The sequence below is a fragment of the Ambystoma mexicanum genome, chromosome 7q, assembly GCF_040938575.1.
Source record: "Ambystoma mexicanum isolate Mex_15411 chromosome 7q, UKY_AmexF1_1, whole genome shotgun sequence".
Lineage (NCBI taxonomy): Eukaryota > Metazoa > Chordata > Amphibia > Caudata > Ambystomatidae > Ambystoma > Ambystoma mexicanum.
The window spans coordinates 519,996,707-520,015,917 of NC_090941.1; the positions used below are offsets into that span (position 1 = coordinate 519,996,707).

At 45.0% G+C, this 19,211-nt stretch overlaps 1 protein-coding gene across 2 annotated transcripts in view; it reads left to right on the forward strand.

Annotated features, from left to right (window-relative positions):
• The first annotated feature begins 10,816 nt into the window (after positions 1 to 10,816).
• LOC138527836 (purine nucleoside phosphorylase LACC1-like) overlaps positions 10,817 to 19,211 on the forward strand; it is a 144,553-nt gene continuing 136,158 nt past the window's right edge. Inside the window, exon 1 of one of the 2 annotated variants that reach the window (XM_069639138.1) lies at positions 10,817 to 11,008. The gene's annotated coding sequence lies outside the window, so the exon portion shown is untranslated. Of the gene's footprint in view, positions 11,009 to 11,265; positions 11,416 to 19,211 lie in introns of those variants that run through there. The other variant, XM_069639139.1, reaches the window with a different exon arrangement.

Here is a 19,211-nt window from a genome sequence, read left to right on the forward strand (position 1 = left end):
TTCCAGAGTCCGGTTCTTCTTCTTTACTCTTGACAGTTGCTCCAACTGCTTTCCTGGGTGGTTTCACTGGGCATTCTCAGAGATAGTGAACTGCCTTACCATAGTACAAACAAAGCTACTGCTGTCTCCTTTTCTTCCTTTCTGCCTTGGTCAGTGGGCTCCGCCGCAAGCCTCCGATTTGCATTGGCTCAGACTGATCATGTGATTTGGTTTGATTCTCATGGGGTCGCACGTAGACCGACTGCGCCTCGGCCTTGGCCCGATCCATCTTCCGATCCTGCAATCTGTGATCGAGCTGCACTGTCAGGTCGATGTATTCAGTACATCTTTCCGGGGGATTTACTACTTGGGCTAATACGTCCTTAAGTTCATCTCGCAAGCCTCGGTAAAAGAGCGTAGTTCTTTTATCCTCTGGCCAGTTAGTTTGTGCTGTCAGACGATTGAAGGAAGTGATATATGTTAGTAAGTCTTGATTACCCTGCCGTAGTGATAACAGTTCATTGTCCAGAGCCCGCCCTTGAGTATGCCGTGCAAATAGTTTCTCAATTTCACGCTGGAAACCTCCAAAGTCTTGGAGCAAAGGATCATCCTGGTTTACCAAAGGTATTGACCAGTGTGCTGCACTACCTCCCAAATATGAGAGTACAAATGCCACTCTCGCTTGATCATTGGAGAATGCCCCAATTCTGTACAAGAAATGTAGGCGACATTGATTCATAAATAAGGTGTACTTATTCGGATCACCTGTGAAGCGTTCTGGTGGGGCCAGGGGAACCCTCCCTGGAAGAACCACCTGTACTGGCATGGGCTGTGGAGGCGCGGCAGGAGGGGCTTACCTCGGCAGTGGGACCTGGCCTGTCTGTGCCTGGAGTATTTGCCTTGCTAGTTCATCTGTCCGCTCCCGGTTCACAATTAGATCCCTCCTTAGGACATTGGTTTCCTGTCTTGAGGCATGAACTTCAGCCTGTAACTCTCCCAGTAATCGGGCCAACTGGTCCGTTTCAGGAGTTTCCATGACGCCCAGGCAGAGATTCGAAGAGGCTTTGCATTCTGTTACGCTCACCTGGTCTCTGCGGAGGCGTTAGGGCACGGATGCAGCCCTCCCGGGGGAGAGGTCGATCGGGTCAGACTTCGCCCTCTGCGCTTATGTGGTGACTGGTGGTCATAGGTGATGCTGCTCAGGACTGCTCCTGCGTGGAGAATAGGGGGCGTGAGCATGCCAGCTTGTGCGCCTGATCCCCTTCCAGACCCTTTCTCCCAAACCGTGGTACCCGTGGGATGCGCTGTCATTGGAAAGCTCACCTGTTGATTAGTTTTGGCGAGCACTCCCTCCTGCTGCTTCTGGCAGGGGCGCTTGTAGGATCTGGACCGAGTTCCTTCACTGGTCCCTTGCATGTGGTAGTCCAGTCCTGCTGCCACTAAGCCACTATACTTCAGGTAAGTGTTCCTGTTTGTCTTTGTCTTTCCTCGTCTGTTTTTGTTGTATTGTAAAGTTCATTGTATTGTATTGCTGTCCGTTCCACTTTTGATGTTTGCTCTTTTCCTTTCTTCCCTTGCAGGTGATGTTGCCGGCCCGGCAGAAGCTGCGGAGCCCGGTAGAAGCTGCGGAGCTTGAGGCGGTAGCCGGAGTGAATGAGGAACGAAGCTGCAGTGGTACAGTAGCTGGTAAATTGTTAACTAGGGGGTGCACGGGGTTCAAATGTGACGCGGCCCTAGGACGGATGTTCTAACCTTGTCTTTCTTCTTCTTCACAGCTTCCGAGTTTGTGGATGCGTAGTGCAGTGCTGCGGCGTCGGGATCAAGATCACTGGATGTCAAGAGATGAGTCTGCAGATGAAGCGATGAAGCACCAGTTTCCTGGAGGTGAGTATGCAGGAGAACGCCTGGTTTCAAAGGTAAGTAAACTGGTCCAAGCGGCGGTGAGCGTCACGTTGTACGCGAGTGCACAGTAACGCAAAGCACCGGCTTTAAGGATGGAGCAGCTTATATAGCTGAGCTTCTGAAGCCACGCCCACCAGGTTCAGCCTGCCTGCCACACATGAAGCACATGAAGACCAGGCCTAGGGAGCCACACCCGATGAGGCAGAGCATGAGGATGTTCTCTGGAATAAAGGCGTTCAGCTCCTGGAAATTTCTTGTAAAATAAAAGCACTTGTGCACTGAAATAAAGTAAAAGCACTCTTGCACTGAAATAAAGTGTTCCTTTATACATCTCTATATGAGCCTGGCGCCAAAGGTGCCAGGACTGAGTCCCGCCAGGGCCCCTGTGTTTATGGGTCCCAAAGGGACATAAGTGAGTCAAGTGACCCATTGCCCCATCATTAGATGTGTGGTTTTTGTGTTTTGGGGCCTGTGGCCATGACACCTGACTCCTCCAGTCTTGGGTCACCAAAACCAGCGTTGTTTGTTGCCTCCTGGCCTGCACTATCATTCTTAGAATTATAGCGAAAGGGGGAAATGCATACTCCTTCCCCAGACCCCATGTCTGCAAAAACACATCCGTCGCTGCCGCTGCTGGATCCGTTCTCCAACTGAAAAACCTCTCCTACTGCCTGTTCAGCCTGGATGCAAAGAGATCCATATTGCATGGGCGCCTCAACGCCATCAAGTTCTGGAAGACCTCCCTGTCCAACTGCCAGTCGCTGGCATCTCTCAGATGTATTGAGTTCCAGTCTGCAACCACATTCTGCAACTCTGGGAGATATTCTGCTGTGATGAAGACTTTGTCCCTTAGGCACATGTGCCAGAAGTCCTTCGCCATCTCCGCCAACAGCCTGGACCTTGTCCCTCCTAATCTGTTTATGTACCGTACATACTGTAGATGTCCATCTTCAGCAGTACACAACAGTTTATTCCGTCCTGGGTCCAACACTTCACTGCAAAGGGACCCGCTAGAAGTTCCACGCAATTGATGTGGAGCTCTAGTTCCTCTTCTGACCATCTTCCTTCCGTTGTTAGTTCTCCACACAGAGCTCCCAAGCCCCAGCGGCTGGTATCCTACTCTATGACCAGGTCCACGGCAGAGCCAAATATTGGTCTCCCGTTCCAAGCCTCCATGTGGTCAAACCATCACCACAATTCCGTTCTCGCCTCTGTGGAGATTGGCACCTTCTTTTTTTATATATTTTTTTTATTTGTATTTGTATAGCACGCAGCAGCCCTGAGGCATAGTGGCTTTTGTTACAGGGAATGAACATACTTAGTTGCAGCGATATACAGTTGTCATTTACACTTATTGAACATTTATGATATACATAATAATTACATTACAATTATATTACATTATACAGTTAGAAGAGAGTGGAGGGAGGGAGGAGGAGAGTTAGTTAAGGAGGGTGGTTTTGAGATTTTTACGGAAGGCGTGGATGGAGGTTTTAGCTCTAATGGTGGTGGGGAGAGAGTTCCACAGTTTAGGTGCTATGAATGAGAAGCCTATCCCTCCGGCTTTGACTCTGCGGATGCGAGGGATGTGAAGTTGGTTGGTATACTTAGTTCTAGTAGGGCGTGCAGAGGCAGATCTCGATATAGATTCTGATAGGTATGTGGGAGCTGTGTGATTGATGTATCTGTACGTGAATGTGAGGATTTTAAGTGTAATGCAGTCTTTGACCTGGAGCCATTGAGCTGACTGTCTAATTTGTGAGATATGGTCTCTTCTAGGGATGCTCATAGGAGCTCTAAGAGCGCGGTTTTGTGTAGTTTGTAGTCTGTGTACGTTTTTGGAGGAGGTGCCTGCTAGGAGAGCATTGCAATAGTCGAGTTTGGCGCGTTTGGTTGCTCTGGCTATTGTGAGGCAGTTGGGTTTATAGAGGTAGGTTTTTATGGCATTGATGAGTTTGGTGCTGTATGCAGATGTGGAAGTAATGGCGCTAACTTGTTTGTTCATTGATAAGTTGGCATCAATGTGCACACCTAGTGTCTTGACAGAGGAGGAAACCGTGATGATGGAATTGTCTATGTTAAAGTTGGAGTATTGAGGGTTTAACTTGGCTAATGTGGCTTTCTGGCCGAGGAAAAGAATTTCGGTCTTGTCCCCGTTAAGGCATAATCCAATGACAGCCATCCATGCTTGTATTGTGGCGTAGATTTTGTGTAAAGCTGTGACGTCTTGACGGTAGGAACCAGATAATGGTAGGAGCACTTGGGTACCTTCTGTTCGTAAGATAACCCCTTCCTCAGGTGTTAAATCTTGTGACGCTACAGTGCCCTGTAATGTAACGGGCCCGGAAAGATCGCTAGGATGGATGCAGCTAAACCTCCCCACTAATCTTGCTAATTCCCTGAGCGATATTTCTTCTTTCGCAATCATCGAACTGATCTCCTTCTTGATTGCATTCACCTTGTCCATGCCCAGGCTGAGTGTTGCTGCTTTCGAGTCCACAACAAAACCAGGAATTCGATCGTCTGTACCGGAACCAACACTGACTGCTCCCAGTTTATCAGGAAACCTAGCTCCTGCAATAAGCGGGTTGTCTGCTCCGATTGCTCTATTAACTTCTCTTTGTCCTGCCCCATCAGGCAAAAGTCATTTAAGTAAATTGTTAACCTGATGCCCTGCTCCCTGAGATGAGCTTCCACCACTCGCATCAGTTTTGTGAAGGCCCAAGGGGCCAACGCCAGACCAAACGGTAGGCACCTGAACTGCCAACTCTGATCTCTCCGCCAGAACTGTAAGAATCTCCGGTCCTCCTGTGCTACTGGAATCATCAGGTACGCGTCCTTGAGATCTATCCTGACTAACCAGTCCTCTCTCTATAACACATCCATGAGCAGATGGATGCCCTCCATCTTGAAGTGTCTGTATATCAGAAACTCGTTCAGGCTCCTCAAATTGATCACAGGTCTGTGTACCTCTTGCCATTGACAAGGAACATGTTGCTCATGAAACCCTGCCCGGCATCTAGCACCTTCTGGATCACTCTTTTCCTCTCTAGCTCTGCGATCTCTCTGTCTAACAGATCTACATCCTCCCATGATAACTGTCATGATTCCTGCCCCTCATGTCCCCAGCCCTCCAAGATGTCAGGCTGGAGCCAGGCCACGATCACCTACATGGCCCTCAAGGGCCTCTCCATCCCTCCGAAGACCCACTTGGAGTCAGACTTGGCGCTTATGGCACCAGACTCACTCACTCCCATAGGATAACATTGGGGATTGGACTTGTAGTGCATTGATGGGGACAAGATGGATGCCCCCACATATTTCGGTTCCCAGAACTGCATGTGCAGTCTAGTCTTTTGGGTGTGGTTCAGCCCAGAGACACCTGTGATACCCAGAGACTATTTAAGCCACGCCAAGGCTGAGAAACATGCTTTGTGTTTTCTGCACCTGCAGCGTGACACTCACCGTGTTCGGATCGGTCTCCAGTAGTCCTGCATCTTTCTTCTGCGCTCAGCTCCTGCAAGAACAATAACACCATTAGGAACAGCCTTACCTTGCAGCGCTTCTGCCCATCATTCATCGCTCCTTCTGTTCTGCGGACATCTTCGGCAGTGTCATTCCCATTCCGGCACACCGCTTCCTAAGGAAAAGGGAAAAGAACAGAAAAAAGGCATTAGTAAGCATTCAGCAAATCTTCGCTTATTTTTAAAGACTGTACGAGCTTCAAACGCTTACCTGAATCCCAGCCCCTCTGGGGGAACTCTATCTCCGGAACTTCTCATCCATCTGCAAGAGGGAAAAGACACTCCAGGTTAGCGTGGAAACATCTAGAGGCGCTGCATACAGCGCTAACTCACCGCATTTCTTCTTCATAACCGGCATCCATGCTGAAAACGTCGCGGCACCTAAAAGACACAGAAAAATAACTCAGTTCAATACAGATACGAAAGGGTCGCATCGCGCATCGCGCTCTCACTCACCTTCAACGCTACTCATCTCAGCAACACATGGCCATCCCCGGACGCCGGACATCATCTAAGGAAGGAAGGGAACGAAGTTAGAGAACTGTTCAAAAGACACATTATACTTACCTGTCGGACTCTTGCCAGTGGAGTAACTAGGCAGCAACGAGCTTGCATCAATCAACGCGCCCCTGCGCTGAAAGCAGGACGGAGAGCACACTTTCCAAGAAAACAAGGTGAGTTGTGGATCAAAGGGAAGGGTTGGACCCCAGGGAAGAAGGTGTTCAAGCACACAGAGACAATAGGGAGTTAAACTCTACCAATCCTGTGTTTCAGGCCCAGTCTCCAGTCGAGTAGATTCCAGGGAAGGATTTGAGGTCGTAAGAGGTCCGAACAGGCTGAGTGACGTCCCCGTGGATACCAGGTGAGCGTTACAATAACCTTATGGGTTCCGGTTCTACTTTCTGGAACGGCTACCGCCAGAAATCTAACTTGAAGCCTCAGACCGTTTGTCCGACCCATGTATCTCCTGACATTTCTGCCCATTTCTCTAAGTACTGAGCTGTTCTCCCCCCTACTAGTGGGGTCTCATCTGCTCGCTCGTGCGCGTGTGTCTCTGCCTTTTTGATCACCTGTGTCAGCTTGTTGCCCTCTGTTGTTTCATCTCTAGCCTCAACCCCTGCCCCTTTCTCTTGCTTGAAAGAAGGGGTTTGGTCGGCGTTCCTGTTGGTTTTTCCACTCTCCTCTATTGCTGGTGTAGGGCTTGAAGGATGAGAAACGGCTGGCAGAGCGGCCACTACCTCTGTCAGTCCTGGCAAAAACCTTGCTGCCGAACACCTGCCTGAGCGAGGCCTGCGCCTTGTCTATAGCTGCATAGGTGCTGGCGAATTTCGCCATCTCCTTAATAAAGGTGTCTCCAAATAACTTCCTTGTTGTTGGAGGTCGACTCCGCTGTGGCCAACTCCCCCATCTTTGGGTCAATCTTTACCAGGGTGGACTACCTTTGCTCTGTTGTAACTGCGTTGTTGGCATTGCCAAGCAGGCATATAGCCCTCTGAGCCAATCCTGCCAATATTTCTGGGTCCACCCTCTGTTCAGGCTGTTTGACCTCCCGCGCCATCTGTCAGATCTTGGTCACTGGCCCCAGAACATCCAGCAGCTTGTCCTGGCAGAATCTCCAGGACCTATCAATTCCTTTCCTGATGTTCCTGCCATAACGCACCATAAAGGACATGATTTTTCCGTCAATCTCAGGCGTCTCAGCCATGTTATCTGGGCCTGGGACATTCCGCCCTTACCTTGCTTCTGGCTTCCTTGAATAGGGCGCACCTTATCATCTTCTTTATGTGATTGCCAATCTTGGCTGGTGGCTCCCATTCTGCTGACCTGGGGTGAATAAGCGAGTCGGGGTCGAACACTTCCCCCATCTCCTCGTCACCCTTTCTTTTCCTTTTCTTTGCAGCCTTACGCCTTTCAGGAGGGCTTGAAGAGGCTGTGTCTGCTCCTTGTGAGCTATCTTCAGACGAGTCTGTGATGGAGTTTGCACCATGGTCCCTTCCTCCCCTACTAACACACTCTCCTCACCTGAGCTGCTGGAGTTGTCGGTATCTTGTAGGCGCCGCCGGGCAAGGTGGTCTCTCCCCTTCTTCAGATGGACATGCTTGTCACGGAGAGAAGCCACACGGACCGCTGGTAAACAGCTGTCCCGTGACTCCCCTTCCGGAATCAAGCCAGAATAAGGGAAAAACCCAAATCGGGAAAAACCCTTGGCGGAGTGTTGACTCTTTTCCAATCTGGATGACAAGACGGACCGCTGGCTGGAGGGCTATGTTGGAGATGCAATCAAAAAGGCAGGTAGCCAAGTAGAATATTCAAAAGAGCGGATGCGAAGGAGCCGCAGTCTTTGTAGGAAGTCGAACAGCCTTGCAAGTGGAGACGAGGCAATACATAGGCGGGTGTTGAATCCAAGGCGGGCTGACCAGGAGGAGGCAGAAGGAAAGTGGGGCGCATGGTCCCGGAGGATACAGAGGGAAAAATATGAGGAGGAAAATGAGAGAGAGAGAGAAAAGAGAGAAGTGGTGTCCGAAGGAACGAAACCGCCAAGAGAGCGGAAACAGAAGCGAACGGCTCAGGGCAGCGGTCGGGGAAAATAAGGAAAAAAAGGTGGGCTTCATATGAGATACGAACACAGGAGCACAAGGAACCTCTGACAGATCCGAAGAGGGAAGGCAGAGGTCAGGAGCGAGGAAACCCGGAACAGGAAACATCCAAGAGGGGTTGTAACGCAACGTCTAGCCGGGGGGAGGAGGATTAAATACTCCCAGCAGCGCTGCGCTACGTCAATGGAGCCGCATGCAAGAACACAGAGAAGGGACTAAAGCACCATACCTCTGCGTCGCCAACTCCAACGCGGAAGTATCCGCCAATCTCGGCTACTGCCGTGGCGGCGGATGACAGAATCATCCCATTCCTCCTCCATCTCTGTGTCCTCTGAAAAGGACTTGTCTTCCGTATATACGGTACCCCTCCTCTCCCAAGACCTCACTCTCTTTCTGCCACCCTTGATCCTGCGTGGCAAGTCCGGGGGGTTAGGTTGCTGCAGACCTTTTGGGTCTTTTTTCTTCCCCTATGCCCCTCGGGCAACACCTCTCAGAGCTTCCATCCCCTGTGAGAATGAAATGAGATCCTCCATCAAGCTCCCGCCCCCATACCTGTCCCCAGCATGCATTGCACTGCTCTGGCCTTATTGGCCGCAGACCACTCTCTGCTGGTGTGGGGTTCCTCGGCTTCACTGGAGCTATGCATCCTATTACTAGGTGGGTTATGTGCAGAAGTCCTGGGCCTACTCCCGTCTATTGATGCAGCTTAGTGGGTCTGGGTTTTTAATTATCAGGTTTTCTTGGGTCTGCGCCTGTTATGAGGGGTTCAGCACTCACAGTTTTCAGGCTGCTGCTCCTGTACCTGCTCCTAGCAGGTTCTTTACACAAGCTGTCTTCTGGTCACAATTTCCAATAGCCACCAGATGGCAGTATAGAGCAACGCTCTGTTGCTTATCTGTCAGCTTCACTCCAACAGCCGTAACGGCGATGCCGCGTTGCTGCAAGTCTAACGCTTTCCTAATGCCCAACCATTCAACACGACCTTCAACACTAACTACCACGATCACAGAGCGCTGCAACCCCTCCGGTCCCGTCGCGCTTCTGTGTCGTAGCTCTACACAGTGGGCCTCATCATGAGTTTGGCGGTAACCCTTAAATCTGGCGGTAGCGCTGTTACCGCCGGATTTAAGGGTCTGGCAAATCAGGGCTTTGGCGGATTTCTCCCCAGCTCTGAGCTGGGGGGAAATCCGCCAAAAATTTGCGCTCATACCGCCGGCGGGAAATCCGCCGGCGGTATAAGCGCGAAATTTCCCCATTGAGCCCAATGGGGAATGGGGCATTCCCGAATGGGCTCAATGGGGAATGGGGATTTCCAAATCTGCCAAACCAGTGATCCGGCACTAATAGCACCGGTGGGTTTGGCGGTAGGGCAGATAGCGCCAGCGCTAATAGCAGCGGCGTTACCGCCCAACTCGTGATAAGGCCCAGTGCCTCCTCTGTCTCTCCAACAGGGTTGTGCCGGCGGAGCTACGAAGCCCCGTCGCAGTCGCACCCCTAAATGCTTAACAATGCGGATATGCTCCGCCAAACTCTGCTTCACGCTGCGCGCATGCGTGTTGAGACAAATTGCTGTACACTAATTAGCAATACTATAATAACAAGACAATCACACTATTTGAAATTGAAACAAATTGCTGTACACTAATTAGCACTACTATAATAACAAGACATTCACACTATACCAACACTCATTATATGTAGAGTGAAAAGGCACTTACCTGGCTGCCCGAGCAGGTAGGACATGCAAGGCTAAAGGACTGTGTTGGATGGGATTGGTTAATGAGGACATGTGACTTGGAAGTTCATGGACCTAAAGAGACAAACTACACCCATGGAGTTATTTGTGAGAAATGTAGTTTTGATTGTGTGTTTATCTTTTATGTGTTACTTTGGTGAATAATTTTGTTATGCTGCTCGAGATTTCAGTAAAGGAAGAAAGCATAATCCGAGTCTCCTGTCTTGACATAGAATCTAAGGATGTTTGATCTTAAAATGCAGGTCTGTGACATAGGTCCGAACTCCTGGAGGGAGAGAGGGAGAGAGGGAGAGGGAGAGGGAGAGGGAGAGGGAGAGGGAGAGGGAGAGGGAGAGGGAGAGAGAGAGACAGACATAGCTCTCAACCATTTGTGTCGAGGCCCATTGAAATGAATGGGCATGCAGGAGGCTTGGCGGGTGAGTCAGCTGTTTAGAAGGCGGTGACACCCGCCAAAAGCGTGTGAGTTGAGAGCTATGGAGAGAGAGAGAGAGAGAGAGAGAGAGAGAGAGAGACAGAGAGAGAGAGAGAGAGAGAGAGAGATTACACATACATGCGAACATTCAGATGCACCTGGCAGGGAGATTTCCACAGGGAAATCGGGACCCATACATTTCCCCATAGAAATGCATTGGGGGTACAGTTACAGTTTTCCAAGATGTCCGCCCTAAAAAAATGCATCTCGTGGTCATATGGAAACGTAAGAACGGAGACTGTCGCTTTTTGATGATGACATTAAAGAACGCGAATGTATGAAAACAATAAGACTTGTTCAACAGCCTCATTTCGCATTACAATTAAAAGCGCAATGCACCTCTAAGTACGCTGCAGCTCGAGCACTCTTTAAGGACCAGTTTGGAGTAACATGTTGTGGTGGATGAGCCCATATTTTCCGAAAAATCAAAATGTGCAAATAATACATTGCACATTTGATAACCAACTATATATAATAATATGAGAACGCAGACAATTCAGACTTCTTTCTTTTTAGGCGACTTTATGTAGTCATGTGAAACAGGTTTACTGAACAATTGAATTTCCATGGCAACTCCATGATGGCTACCGCGGTTCTGTGCGGTATTAGGTGTTCGTCCGTCTTCGATGTCCATAGGACTATGTACTATGGGATTGTTTTCAGACTGGCTGGCCTGGCACTCTCTTGTCTTCTCCTTTCACGGTTCAGTGTTTGGTCCAGGCTGTACTTCACCGTGCTTTCGAATCGCTTCTGGTATTCTAGTGTCTCCTCGATAAAGGTAACGTCTGTGTCTATCTTCCCTCTGATTACAATGTAGTGCAATGAGTGCATGGTAATTGTTGAGTGGAGATAGTTAATAGACCAGCAGAGCATGATACGAGGTGTTTGATTTTTTTGAACGGGCATGGTGCATTGATTGGTTCACACAGACAAGAGCTCTTATGGAGGTGGAGTATGTTTGCGCTGTTGATTACGGCTCACATGGCTTTGAAGGCGGGGCGTGCCTTTAATTTTCAAATGTGAAACATTTGCAGCGTTTTTTTACATTTTTTATGAAGGAAAAATACCGAACGTGGCTTTGTGCTTGCACCAGCATATCTTCGCTGCTTGTGAGCTGAACAGGCGATGAAATCGCTTCTCTGGCGCAGAGCGCTCGTTTTGTGACCCGCATCCCAGTCTGTTCAGGTTCTTTGCAGAATGTGTGTCCAGTGCAGTACGGTTTAGAACTTTGATAGTGGAGGGGCAGGCACTAGGTGTACGTGTGTATGTCGTTGTGCAAGCCATCGCGCATTTACCAAACCAATAGCTTTGGCTTTTGCGTAGGCATTTTCCAGGTTCAATCGGGCATAAGATGGCAACAACTGGAAGCAGTGAGTGTGCCTTGGCACATGAATACCAGTGTCTGACAAATGCCCCTCCGATGCCTATACAGAAGCTACAAATGTTGGCTTTGTCATTGCTTGTTTTTAGCAGGACTTCAGTTCAAGGAACATGTACAAATTAACCATTGGCCCATTTTCAGTTGCAATTAACCTTTAACTCAGAAGACTGCTTATATAGCAGTCTCATAAAATCGAAGCCTTCACCGGAGTATGGAAAGTTATTGATGCTACATAGAAAAAATAATTGTAAAATGTTTTGTGTAATTTGTGACCACGGGCAGGCACTGTTTAGATATACAAAAGGAAGGCTGCACCCATCCTTTAGGCTTCCAGAACACCTCAGTATACCCACCAATCCTAAAAACACTGCAAAATGATGTGACCGTGTCTGTGCACCTTCCGTTTTGTTGGTTATAAAATAAAAATCAATGCTATATGACCTGCAACATCTCTGCCTACCCTGTACAAGGGTTCTTCTGGAATGTGCAACATGGTTAAAGATGTTTTTTCCTTTTGTCACATTGGCCTATTTGAAACTCATTTTGGTTATTGGGATTCAGCACAAACTCATTACTAGTGTCGAAGTATATTTGTTGGGCTTTCAGTTTAGCACACATAGGTTTATCCTGTTTCAGTCTGTCGTAGGCAGTACAGATAGGATATGGCTAGTAGCTCTATTTATGCCCCCCCCCTTATCTCTTAGATTAGGACAAGAATAAGCGGTTTGGTTCCATAAGGGGGTGTACAATTAGGAGCTAAAAAGTAAGCTATTCTTGTGTATCCATTTTAAAATGACTGCATATTTGAATTATGTTGTCATCACAGATTGTTTTTTTTCATTTTATTCTTTTTTTTCTAGTTTCATTTGTGATTCTAATACATTTTATTTATTCAATGAATGTGGTATATAAATTAATTTAATCAAGTCTGTAAGTGGACCAGCAGAGTTCCATTAAATAGTTAGGTAAACTGTTTTCCTTTATAGAATTATATGGTTTTTGAATTAACCTGTAGGGAACATTTGCTTGTGTTTGTAGGCAATGCTCTGATTACTTACTGGTAATCTTCATTACTCCTAGTCCTACTCTTCCTCGTCACATTACTTGCCTCATGATGCCCCTACCTCTGACACAGGACCTTTTTTTATTTCTTTGAATTCCTGTAACTCCTCCCCCACACCCACGTCACTCAGTTTCATATTACCAAGCCGTAGCATGGCACCTTCCCCGCAGGGAGGGTGAGGAGGGTCGTCAGTACTGTGATGAGGAAGAGTAGGACTATTAGTAATTCTGATTACCAGTAAGTAATCAGAGCATTAACTCCACGTCCACTCTTCTTAGTCCCAGTACTTACCTCATGAGGTATACCAAAGCAGCAACGGGGAAAAGGTCCCAATGAGACACAGAGCCAAAAACAGTGCAGAAAAACACACACCTTTTTTAATAACTCCAAATTCACATCCCCACAGACTAAACTCCAACCCCAAAGGAACCAAACCCTGAGTGAGAGACATTCAACCTATAGTGTAGCGGTTTCTTTGTGTGGGATCGCTATTGGATTGTGTAGTATTGTAGTTATCTATCTGCACTGTGTGCATACAGTGCTGCTAGCAGAATACAGCTATGTCACATAGAATGTTATGGGACCTAAGAGTTCCAAGAGCTTCAGTTGGGGACACAGGATGGGAGTACCTTACTGAAAGGATGTCATCTATGTATCTCCCTGCCTTTCTAACTAACTAGCCCTGTAACTAAGTAATAAACTTACTATTTATATATATATACTGGTCTCCTGGCTTTACCTGTATTCAGATGTCTTCTTATCATCCACGATATTACAAATGGCGACGAGGATGGGATTGACGGGTGTTTGCTGGTTCCAGTTGATGGATATATATTTGCCTGTTGATCCCAAGATAAAAGGACCCACTGAAGAGATCATGTTGTATCCTGACATTATGGAAATGCTAATGGGAGAGGTCTTTGATGAGCCCAGCAGTGATACAGCTCAGCGCCAGCTTCCATGTGAGATGACTTCATAAATCATCTGCTTCAAGGTATAAATCCTGCAAATATGTTAGCTAAGCAGCCAGCACGCAGTGTCTACCGAGGAAATGCTGATATCCGGTCAATAAGGTACTGTGAATGGTCGCTGTTTAAAGTGCGGTGCGCTAGCCAGTAATAAGCCTTTCAAATTACTGTGACCGAACTGGATCAATATATATATATATATATATATATATATATATATATATATCAGGTCAAGGCAATGCAGCGTTTTTGTGCAGCTGGTTAATTTCCTTTATGCGCGCGCTGCCCATGGATTGTACATTTTGGCCGTTCGTTGCCTGTTTGCTGTGTGCAGCGTTGTCCTATCTGTACTGATGTATTTGTGCCGGTATCCGCACAGCGTCGTGGATTCAAGTAAAATGATGACGTGGTCGAATCTCAGGGCTAGTTGGCAGAGCCAGGAACGTTACTGCGAAAGTGTTCCAAGCGCGGCGTTGTTCGCGGCATCACTATGAAAAAAAAAAAATGAAAACAATAGAGGAGAGGCCTTAGCTACGTGACCTGGCGTGATGACGTTTACAGGAAGCACCGTGTATGGCCACCGTTGTTTAAGCTTAAGAAACGTGAAGCTGGAGGTCTGTAGTATGAGGAAGCATTGTGGTCTTATATTAAATAACTGCATCAGCGGCGAATGGATGAAATCAACGTTAGAGAATGCATTTCATGGATGGGAAGTTTGAAGTTGGTTCCTACCGGCAGCAATATGAATCTTATGGATTAAAGCGCCCATCTGAGGAAATGGAATACTGTTCAAAACGTTCATCTATCATCCTGGCTAAGGAATGTTCGCTTACGTGCCTGACGATTGGATTTCGGGTACTGTTGTGTGTTTTCTGCAATGAGAACAGCGATTTGTCCGGATGTGGCGTGGAAAAAAAAAAAAAAAAAAAAAAAGGAAAATAAAAGTTCATTCATCACGTAGTTGCGGTGGATGCTACCGACGAGTGAATATGAGGTACTGTATTTTTGGGCTGCCGGCAGAGTCAACGAGCAATTTATGGACTTTCACTGCGCAATTGTGTTTAAATGAGCTTGCAAATTAGTGACTTAAGTGCTGGGTCTGGTTCTGTTTGAATGTTTGATATAAAGCAATTGAAATGTCGTTGGGCTAAGGAAATATTGTTTACTGGTGAAGCATTGTGCATTCATGTTTATAAGCAACTGTTTATTAAATTACTACTGTTTAGTGTCAATGCAAGCTGAAGTTGAAGCACTGCCATTAGGAGACGTTTTCTGCGCTGATTTGTTGAGTGCTGTGCCTAGCTGGGAAGGTGCAGAAATATTGGAGTGAGATTGAGATTAGTGTGTGCAACAATTTTAGAATGCAATGTTATTGAAATGCAAAATGTAGTATGGGAGTTTAAAACTGTGCAAGGTTAACATTTTCTGAGGATTTCCAGGATGGTGATGTTTGGCATCACCATGGACTTATAGGTACATATGGATTTTTAGGAAACTGCCATTGATGATTTTATGGAATTATATGTACCACTGATGGGAAATGATATTTGAAATGAGTTATTATGATAGTATGAAATGAGTTCTTTAGTGTAGAAAATGTAATTAAATGTATTTATGATATTTTGTTTTAGTTAAATGAAATGAGGTGTCATGAAGTGAAATGTCATGATATTATATTGTGTAAAGGGCATATATTAGGAGTTATGTAGTGGAGCCCGGATGTGGATTTTAGCATGCAATGGATGCTGGTTGGTGTCAGTTTATGAAATGGTGGCTGGACAGGGTAGTAGCGCACCCGTGTTTAGCTCTCGGTACGTTTAAGAGTAAGTGTGGTTAAATGTGTGTGTGTGTGTGTATATATATATATATATATATATATATATGAATATTAGCTGGTGCAGTGATTACTCATTGTATGATGGATGTATGAAGTACTTGGCCTATTAATCTGCGCATATTTTCTTTTGTGGATGCATTCTTATGGTGAAATAGACGCATGTGTGTGTGATGTATGAAGTGGAAGTTTTTTCCCAGGAATATTATATGTCAAGAAATATTTGGTTGCACATTAGGTTTGTGTTTGCAGATTTATAGATGGAAATATATATGTGCTGGTTTAATGAAATGTGCGTTGCACTAATGAGTTCTGTAGGATGTACTTTTATTAATGCAGACCTATTTATGCTGCTACATATTACTACGGACAATTTTATGTTGGCACGATTTGTCAGATGAAATGTGTTTGGCAATTTGCTAACTGATTGTGTATTTCTCAAATATGGGATTTTAATATAAACATACGAAGGTGTTGATAACAATTTTTGAGGATTTGCAGGGAAGCAGCTCTTAAGAAGCTTAAGCTGCTGGTAGGTTTGATCAAGTTGTGAAATGAAATGTTTGGAATAGTGAAACCCGTTTTGATTTATTAAGCCATGATGTCTAGAGTATGGGCTAATATATATATATATTTATTAATGACATAATGCAATATAATGCAATGTATTATGACACTGTATGTTCATAGGAGAGATAATGAAATGCGAGGTGTCATAATGGAATGTTAAGATATGATAGTGTGCATGGTTTAATGCGTATATATGATTTGAATGCAATGTAATATCACACTGTATGTTCATCAGGAGGTGTACTGATATACGACGTGTAATATTATTATGGTTTGGGCACAGTTTATTAGCTATGAATTAGAGCACAATGTTGTGAAATGCCCTATGACATGAATTTATGAAATGAAACATATTCAGGTGAAAGTACATGTGTGATGCCCAGATGAATTGATGACAGGGTGAAAGTACCTGTGTGATGTCCGGATGAATTTTATGATGGGAATTTCAGGGTTTCAAATTCTGGATTATATATATATTGTTATAACATATACCGATATTATTGTGAGTAATCCTAAAGGTAATCATGTATAAATTTAAATGCACAGTGGCACAGCATTGTTCTGGTGCCATGAAAAAATGTAATGCATTAAATTAATAGCACAGTGGCACAGCATCGTTCTGATGCCATGTAAAAGTGCAACATTAGTGGCACAGCATCGTTCTGTACCATGGAATTCATGATAGTGTAGTGGCACAGCATTGTTCTGGTGCCATGTAAAAGTGCAATAATAGTGGCACAGCATCGTTCTGTACCATGGAATACATGATATTATAAAGGCACAGTGGCACAGCATCGTTCTTATACCATGTAATAGTGCAACATTAGTGGCACAGCATCGTTCTGTACCATGGAATACATGATATTGTAAAGGCACAGTGGCACAGCATCGTTCTGGTGCCATGTAAAAGTGCAATAATAGTGGCACAGCATCGTTCTGTACCATGGAATACATGATATTATAAAGGCACAGTGGCACAGCATCGTTCTGATGCCATGTAAAAGTGCAACATTAGTGGCACAGCATCGTCTGGAATACATGATATTGAAATGGCACAGTGGCACAACATCGTTCTAGTGCCATGTAAAAGTGCAATAATAGTGGCACAGCATCGTTCTGTTGCCATGGAATACATAATTTGTGTCCGGTTGGAATTTGGAAGGTGTTTAAATGGACATGAATGTTGCGTATACGCATGCAACTTTTTGAAAATATACATTTGAAAGATCTATTTGCTCCTGGATTCAGATCTGACCGGGCTCTGTCAGTGTTCATTTTCTTCACGCGCTGTTCTTTCCCAGGTGCGTTGTGTTAATGTGATCTTTGTTTTGTGAGTTTTCTTTTCTGTCCTTTCCTACTTTTCAGTGTTTCTATGGCAGGGTGTGTATGTGAAATAACACTGGATGGCGCAAATGACAGGTGTTTCTGAGATGGATGGTGGTGATTGGTGTACTTGTTGGTTTGATTGTTAGTTACGTGAATGTGGATACGCTTCCTTGGTTGAGAATGTTGTATAGGTTTTACAGATGTGCAGGAGTGCGTAATTTTGATTGTCTCTGAATGCCTGGGTTGTGATATCTTGTTTGTATGTTCAATTGAAGAGAGGGAGATGTGTAGTATTGTAGTTATCTATCTGCACTGTGTGCATACAGTGCTGCTAGCAGAATACAGCTATGTCACATAGAATGTTATGGGACCTAAGAGTTCCAAGAGCTTCAGTTGGGGAAACAGGATGGGAGTACCTTACTGAAAGGATGTCATCTATGTATCTCCCTGCCTTTCTAACTAACTAGCCCTGTAACTAAGTAATAAACTTACTATTTATATATATACTGGTCTCCTGGCTTTACCTGTATTCAGATGTCTTCTTATCATCCACGATATTACAGATTGTGTGCGCTATTTACCACTCTTAAAACCTAAAAGAAAGGTCGGCAGCAAGTAATAATCTTCCCACAGGGCTTGTAGCATGTAAACAGAAAAGATTGTAGTTCAGGAGGATATCTTGCGCTCACACCATACACTTGATCTAAGTTTTACATTTTTACAAGTCCAACATCATTATTCATAAAGACACTCCAAGTTTTCCTTCAATATGAATGTTTTTTATTCTTCTAGAGAAAAACACAGCCGACACGTGTTTCGACCACCGGTCGTTCTCAAGGCTGTACAAAATTACACATTCATTCAATATATACATTTTTCAAAAACCATATCATATTGTGTCACATTTCAGGTCAGGATGATGGAAAATTCACGGCATAATCAAGAATTTCAAGCGGTGTTTAAATAAAAAAACATAAATTTAGGACCACAAATTAGTGTCTCAATCAAAATATCTCCGTTTGATCAACAAAAATAGACAGTTATTATCGGTATTCCACAATTAGATCCACTAATGTATTCATTATCAAATTAAATGAAACTAAGTCAGCATAAAAACAATTGGACTGCAATATATAAACTTCATGCATGGTTAGTAACTCCAAAATAAGAAACTTGTACTCAAACACCTTGTGAAGCCATTCCAACATGACCAAAATGTGAGCTGCCAAAATAAAGGTATAAGTGTCTTAAATCTTATTAGTGCTTTGTTAAACAGTGGTACTATAATCAGTGCTTACCCCATGTACACTCCCTATATCTCTTAAATTTGAGATCTCAAATGATCACACTTGATCTTATGTTGAAAATTCAGAGTTCCAATCCTATATAGAGAACACCTTGAATTATTATACTTCAGTATGTAGAACTGCAATGCCATAAACTATATTCATAAATGATTGGAAATGCTCACCCACCTGTACGGATGAGTCTATTGAGTCAAATGAGTATTGGAAATTCCCGTAGTCTTATAATTGTGAATTCTAGGCTCCAAAATTCAAAAATCGCCTACAAAAAACACAATGGGCTCAACTTAGTACAAGTATCTATGAGTCCGATCTCTTTTACTTCATTCACTTGCTCTGGTAATCTCAGTAATAGGCTCCAATCTGTACCATTATATCAAAAACATCACCTCCCTCAAACTATCTTTTTCCTTTATCAGTCAAAAAATATATATATGTAATGAGTTCATCTTGATCCTAGTATCAAAAAACATCACTTTCTTTAAACCACTTGTTGACACTATCACAATCGATCACTTTCCCCACAACAGTTAAA